Raw genomic sequence first — 8,527 nt, 5'->3', positions numbered from 1 at the left:
TGGAGGTTAAAGTCGTTTCGTCAAATAATCGAAAAATATAAAAACTATTCAAAAATTTAGTTTTTTTCTTTTCCTCCTCGTAAACTGGCAACACCACAACGTCAGAACGCTATATCTGATATTGTAAAAAAACTGAACAAATTATCTTTTTCTGAGTGCAAACAGCAGAACTCTAACTAAAATAGCTTAAACGATATTAGCGGTTCAATACCAATGTTTTAGGAATTATGACAAAAAAATGTTGATAATTAATTAAAAATCGTTTTGTGAAGTATACAAAGGCGGTTCTTCCAAGCCAATTGATATACAGCTGTCAACCTGATATTTTTAAAAACGCAGACGTCTGTTCTACTGAAACCATATAAGAATAACCTACATTCATGGAGGTTTTAAGTCGTTTCGTCAAAAAATCGAAAAATATAAAAACTATTCAAAAATATAGTTTTTTTCTTTTCACCCTCGTAAACTGGCAACACCACAACGTCAGAACGCTATATCTGATATTGTAAAAAAGCTGAACAAATTATCTTTCTCTGAGTGCAAACAGCAGAACTCTACCTAAAATAGCTTAACAGCTATTAGCGGTTCAATACCAATATTTTAGGATTTATGACAAAAAAATGTTGATAATTAATTAAAAATCGTTTTGTGAAGTATACAAAGGCGGTTCTTCCAAGCCAATTGATATACAGCTGTCAACCTGATATTTTTAAAAACGCAGACGTCTGTTCTACTGAAACCATATAAGAATAACCTACATTCATGGAGGTTTTCAGTCGTTTCGTCAAATAATCGAAAAATATAAAAAACTATTCAAAAATTTAGTTTTTTTCTTCTCACCCTCGTAAACTGGCAACACCACAATGTCAGAATGCTATATCTGATATTGTAAAAAAGCTGAACAAATTATCTTTTTCTGAGTGCAAACAGCAGAACTCTAACTAAAATAGCTTAAACGATATTAGCGGTTCAATACCAATGTTTTAGGAATTATGACAACAAAATGTTGATAATTAATGAAAAATCGTTTTGTGAAGTATACAAAGGCGGTTCTTCCAAGCCAATTGATATACAGCTGTCAACCTGATATTTCTAAAAACGCAGACGTCTGTTCTACTGAAACCATATAAGAATAACCTACATTCATGGAGGTTTTAAGTCGTTTCGTCAAAAAATCGAAAAATATAAAAACTATTCAAAAATATAGTTTTTTTCTTTTCACCCTCGTAAACTGGCAACACTACTACGTCAGAACGCTATATCTGATATTGTAAAAAAGCTGAACAAATTATCTTTTTCTGAGTGCACACAGCAGAACTCTAACTAAAATAGTTTAAACGATATTAGCGGTTCAATACCAATGTTTTAGGAATTATGACAACAAAATGTTGATAATTAATGAAAAATCGTTTTGTGAAGTATACAAAGGCGGTTCTTCCAAGCCAATTGATATACAGCTGTCAACCTGATATTTCTAAAAACGCAGACGTCTGTTCTACTGAAACCATATAAGAATAACCTACATTCATGGAGGTTAAAGTCGTTTCGTCAAATAATCGAAAAATATAAAAACTATTCAAAAATTTAGTTTTTTTCTTTTCCTCCTCGTAAACTGGCAACACCACAACGTCAGAACGCTATATCTGATATTGTAAAAAAACTGAACAAATTATCTTTTTCTGAGTGCAAACAGCAGAACTCTAACTAAAATAGCTTAAACGATATTAGCGGTTCAATACCATTGTTTTAGGAATTATGACAACAAAATGTTGATAATTAATGAAAAATCGTTTTGTGAAGTATACAAAGGCGGTTCTTCCAAGCCAATTGATATACAGCTGTCAACCTGATATTTTTAAAAACGCAGACGTCTGTTCTACTGAAACCATATAAGAATAACCTACATTCATGGAGGTTAAAGTCGTTTCGTCAAATAATCGAAAAATATAAAAACTATTCAAAAATTTAGTTTTTTTCTTTTCGCCCTCGTAAACTGGCAACACCACAATGTCAGAACGCTATTTCTGATATTGTAAAAAAGCTGAACAAATTATCTTTCTCTGAGTGCAAACAGCAGAACTCTACCTAAAATAGCTTAAAAGATATTAGCGGTTCAATACCAATGTTTTAGGAATTATGACAAAAAAATGTTGATAATTAATGAAAAATCGTTTTGTGAAGTATACAAAGGCGGTTCTTCCAAGCCAATTGATATACAGCTGTCAACCTGATATTTTTAAGAACGCAGACGTCTGTTCTACTGAAACCATATAAGAATAACCTACATTCATGGAGGTTAAAGTCGTTTCGTCAAATAATCGAAAAATATAAAAACTATTCAAAAATTTAGTTTTTTTCTTTTCGCCCTCGTAAACTGGCAACACCACAACGTCAGAACGCTATATCTGATATTGTAAAAAAGATGAACAAATTATCTTTTTCTGAGTACAAACAGCAGAACTCTAACTAAAATAGCTTAAACGATATTAGCGGTTCAATACCAATGTTTTAGGAATTATGACAAAAAAATGTTGATAATTAATTAAAAATCGTTTTGTGAAGTATACAAAGGCGGTTCTTCCAAGCCAATTGATATACAGCTGTCAACCTGATATTTTTAAAAACGCAGACGTCTGTTCTACTGAAACCATATAAGAATAACCTACATTCATGGAGGTTTTAAGTCGTTTCGTCAAAAAATCGAAAAATATAAAAACTATTCAAAAATATAGTTTTTTTCTTTTCACCCTCGTAAACTGGCAACACCACAATGTCAGAACGCTATTTCTGATATTGTAAAAAAGCTGAACAAATTATCTTTCTCTGAGTGCAAACAGCAGAACTCTACCTAAAATAGCTTAACAGCTATTGGCGGTTCAATACCAATATTTTAGGAATTATGACAAAAAAATGTTGATAATTAATTAAAAATCGTTTTGTGAAGTATACAAAGGCGGTTCTTCCAAGCCAACTGATATACAGCTGTCAACCTGATATTTTTAAAAACGCAGACGTCTGTTCTACTGAAACCATATAAGAATAACCTACATTCATGGAGGTTTTAAGTCGTTTCGTCAAAAAATCGAAAAATATAAATCTATTCAAAAATTTAGTTTTTTTCTTTTCGCCCTCGTAAGCTGGCAACACCACAACGTCAGAACGCTATATCTGATATTGTAAAAAATCTGAACAAATTATCTTTCTCTGAGTGCAAACAGCAGAACTCTACCTAAAATAGCTTAAAAGATATTAGCGGTTCAATACCAATGTTTTAGGAATTATGACAAAAAAATGTTGATAATTAATTAAAAATCGTTTTGTGAAGTATACAAAGGCGGTTCTTCCAAGCCAATTGATATACAGCTGTCAACCTGATATTTCTAAAAACGCAGACGTCTGTTCTACTGAAACCATATAAGAATAACCTACATTCATGGAGGTTAAAGTCGTTTCGTCAAATAATCGAAAAATATAAAAACTATTCAAAAATTTAGTTTTTTTCTTTTCGCCCTCGTAAACTGGCAACACCACAACGTCAGAACGCTATATCTGATATTGTAAAAAAGCTGAACAAATTATCTTTTTCTGAGTGCAAACAGCAGAACTCTAACTAAAATAGCTTAAACGATATTAGCGGTTCAATACCAATGTTTTAGGAATTATGACAACAAAATGTTGATAATTAATGAAAAATCGTTTTGTGAAGTATACAAAGGCGGTTCTTCCAAGCCAATTGATATACAGCTGTCAACCTGATATTTTTAAAAACGCAGACGTCTGTTCTACTGAAACCATATAAGAATAACCTACATTCATGGAGGTTTAAAGTCGTTTCGTCAAATAATCGAAAAATATAAAAACTATTCAAAAATTTAGTTTTTTTCTTTTCGCCCTCGTAAACTGGCAACACCACAATGTCAGAACGCTATTTCTGATATTGTAAAAAAGCTGAACAAATTATCTTTCTCTGAGTGCAAACAGCAGAACTCTACCTAAAATAGCTTAAAAGATATTAGCGGTTCAATACCAATGTTTTAGGAATTATGACAAAAAAATGTTGATAATTAATGAAAAATCGTTTTGTGAAGTATACAAAGGCGGTTCTTCCAAGCCAATTGATATACAGCTGTCAACCTGATATTTTTAAGAACGCAGACGTCTGTTCTACTGAAACCATATAAGAATAACCTACATTCATGGAGGTTAAAGTCGTTTCGTCAAATAATCGAAAAATATAAAAACTATTCAAAAATTTAGTTTTTTTCTTTTCGCCCTCGTAAACTGGCAACACCACAACGTCAGAACGCTATATCTGATATTGTAAAAAAGATGAACAAATTATCTTTTTCTGAGTACAAACAGCAGAACTCTAACTAAAATAGCTTAAACGATATTAGCGGTTCAATACCAATGTTTTAGGAATTATGACAAAAAAATGTTGATAATTAATTAAAAATCGTTTTGTGAAGTATACAAAGGCGGTTCTTCCAAGCCAATTGATATACAGCTGTCAACCTGATATTTTTAAAAACGCAGACGTCTGTTCTACTGAAACCATATAAGAATAACCTACATTCATGGAGGTTTTAAGTCGTTTCGTCAAAAAATCGAAAAATATAAAAACTATTCAAAAATATAGTTTTTTTCTTTTCACCCTCGTAAACTGGCAACACCACAACGTCAGAACGCTATATCTGATATTGTAAAAAAGCTGAACAAATTATCTTTTTCTGAGTGCAAACAGCAGAACTCTACCTAAAATAGCTTAACAGCTATTGGCGGTTCAATACCAATATTTTAGGAATTATGACAAAAAAATGTTGATAATTAATTAAAAATCGTTTTGTGAAGTATACAAAGGCGGTTCTTCCAAGCCAACTGATATACAGCTGTCAACCTGATATTTTTAAAAACGCAGACGTCTGTTCTACTGAAACCATATAAGAATAACCTACATTCATGGAGGTTTTAAGTCGTTTCGTCAAAAAATCGAAAAAATATAAATCTATTCAAAAATTTAGTTTTTTTCTTTTCGCCCTCGTAAGCTGGCAACACCACAACGTCAGAACGCTATATCTGATATTGTAAAAAATCTGAACAAATTATCTTTCTCTGAGTGCAAACAGCAGAACTCTACCTAAAATAGCTTAAAAGATATTAGCGGTTCAATACCAATGTTTTAGGAATTATGACAAAAAAATGTTGATAATTAATTAAAAATCGTTTTGTGAAGTATACAAAGGCGGTTCTTCCAAGCCAATTGATATACAGCTGTCAACCTGATATTTCTAAAAACGCAGACGTCTGTTCTACTGAAACCATATAAGAATAACCTACATTCATGGAGGTTAAAGTCGTTTCGTCAAATAATCGAAAAATATAAAAACTATTCAAAAATTTAGTTTTTTTCTTTTCGCCCTCGTAAACTGGCAACACCACAATGTCAGAACGCTATTTCTGATATTGTAAAAAAGCTGAACAAATTATCTTTCTCTGAGTGCAAACAGCAGAACTCTACCTAAAATAGCTTAACAGCTATTGGCGGTTCAATACCAATATTTTAGGAATTATGACAAAAAAATGTTGATAATTAATTAAAAATCGTTTTGTGAAGTATACAAAGGCGGTTCTTCCAAGCCAATTGATATACAGCTGTCAACCTGATATTTCTAAAAACGCAGACGTCTGTTCTACTGAAACCATATAAGAATTACCTACATTCATGGAGGTTAAAGTCGTTTCGTCAAATAATCGAAAAATATAAAAACTATTCAAAAATTTAGTTTTTTTCTTTTCCTCCTCGTAAACTGGCAACACCACAACGTCAGAACGCTATATCTGATATTGTAAAAAAACTGAACAAATTATCTTTTTCTGAGTACAAACAGCAGAACTCTAACTAAAATAGCTTAAACGATATTAGCGGTTCAATACCAATGTTTTAGGAATTATGACAAAAAAATGTTGATAATTAATTAAAAATCGTTTTGTGAAGTATACAAAGGCGGTTCTTCCAAGCCAATTGATATACAGCTGTCAACCTGATATTTTTAAAAACGCAGACGTCTGTTCTACTGAAACCATATAAGAATAACCTACATTCATGGAGGTTTTAAGTCGTTTCGTCAAAAAATCGAAAAATATAAAAACTATTCAAAAATATAGTTTTTTTCTTTTCACCCTCGTAAACTGGCAACACCACAACGTCAGAACGCTATATCTGATATTGTAAAAAAGCTGAACAAATTATCTTTTTCTGAGTGCAAACAGCAGAACTCTACCTAAAATAGCTTAACAGCTATTGGCGGTTCAATACCAATATTTTAGGAATTATGACAAAAAAATGTTGATAATTAATTAAAAATCGTTTTGTGAAGTATACAAAGGCGGTTCTTCCAAGCCAACTGATATACAGCTGTCAACCTGATATTTTTAAAAACGCAGACGTCTGTTCTACTGAAACCATATAAGAATAACCTACATTCATGGAGGTTTTAAGTCGTTTCGTCAAAAAATCGAAAAATATAAATCTATTCAAAAATTTAGTTTTTTTCTTTTCGCCCTCGTAAGCTGGCAACACCACAACGTCAGAACGCTATATCTGATATTGTAAAAAATCTGAACAAATTATCTTTCTCTGAGTGCAAACAGCAGAACTCTACCTAAAATAGCTTAAAAGATATTAGCGGTTCAATACCAATGTTTTAGGAATTATGACAAAAACATGTTGATAATTAATTAAAAATCGTTTTGTGAAGTATACAAAGGCGGTTCTTCCAAGCCAATTGATATACAGCTGTCAACCTGATATTTCTAAAAACGCAGACGTCTGTTCTACTGAAACCATATAAGAATAACCTACATTCATGGAGGTTTAAAGTCGTTTCGTCAAATAATCGAAAAATATAAAAACTATTCAAAAATTTAGTTTTTTTCTTTTCGCCCTCGTAAACTGGCAACACCACAACGTCAGAACGCTATATCTGATATTGTAAAAAAGCTGAACAAATTATCTTTTTCTGAGTGCAAACAGCAGAACTCTAACTAAAATAGCTTAAACGATATTAGCGGTTCAATACCAATGTTTTAGGAATTATGACAACAAAATGTTGATAATTAATGAAAAATCGTTTTGTGAAGTATACAAAGGCGGTTCTTCCAAGCCAATTGATATACAGCTGTCAACCTGATATTTTTAAAAACGCAGACGTCTGTTCTACTGAAACCATATAAGAATAACCTACATTCATGGAGGTTAAAGTCGTTTCGTCAAATAATCGAAAAATATAAAAACTATTCAAAAATTTAGTTTTTTTCTTTTCGCCCTCGTAAACTGGCAACACCACAATGTCAGAACGCTATTTCTGATATTGTAAAAAAGCTGAACAAATTATCTTTCTCTGAGTGCAAACAGCAGAACTCTACCTAAAATAGCTTAACAGCTATTGGCGGTTCAATACCAATATTTTGGGAATTATGACAAAAAAATGTTGATAATTAATTAAAAATCGTTTTGTGAAGTATACAAAGGCGGTTCTTCCAAGCCAATTGATATACAGCTGTCAACCTGATATTTCTAAAAACGCAGACGTCTGTTCTACTGAAACCATATAAGAATTACCTACATTCATGGAGGTTAAAGTCGTTTCGTCAAATAATCGAAAAATATAAAAACTATTCAAAAATTTAGTTTTTTTCTTTTCCTCCTCGTAAACTGGCAACACCACAACGTCAGAACGCTATATCTGATATTGTAAAAAAACTGAACAAATTATCTTTTTCTGAGTGCAAACAGCAGAACTCTAACTAAAATAGCTTAAACGATATTAGCGGTTCAATACCAATGTTTTAGGAATTATGACAAAAAAATGTTGATAATTAATTAAAAATCGTTTTGTGAAGTATACAAAGGCGGTTCTTCCAAGCCAATTGATATACAGCTGTCAACCTGATATTTTTAAAAACGCAGACGTCTGTTCTACTGAAACCATATAAGAATAACCTACATTCATGGAGGTTTTAAGTCGTTTCGTCAAAAAATCGAAAAATATAAAAACTATTCAAAAATATGGTTTTTTTCTTTTCACCCTCGTAAACTGGCAACACCACAATGTCAGAACGCTATTTCTGATATTGTAAAAAAGCTGAACAAATTATCTTTCTCTGAGTGCAAACAGCAGAACTCTACCTAAAATAGCTTAAAAGATATTAGCGGTTCAATACCAATGTTTTAGGAATTATGACAAAAAAATGTTGATAATTAATGAAAAATCGTTTTGTGAAGTATACAAAGGCGGTTCTTCCAAGCCAATTGATATACAGCTGTCAACCTGATATTTTTAAGAACGCAGACGTCTGTTCTACTGAAACCATATAAGAATAACCTACATTCATGGAGGTTAAAGTCGTTTCGTCAAATAATCGAAAAATATAAAAACTATTCAAAAATTTAGTTTTTTTCTTTTCGCCCTCGTAAACTGGCAACACCACAACGTCAGAACGCTATATCTGATATTGTAAAAAAGAT

The sequence above is a fragment of the Metopolophium dirhodum genome, chromosome 1 (genome assembly GCF_019925205.1).
Source record: "Metopolophium dirhodum isolate CAU chromosome 1, ASM1992520v1, whole genome shotgun sequence".
Taxonomy (NCBI): Eukaryota; Metazoa; Arthropoda; class Insecta; order Hemiptera; family Aphididae; genus Metopolophium; species Metopolophium dirhodum.
This window is presented reverse-complemented; position numbering follows the sequence as displayed.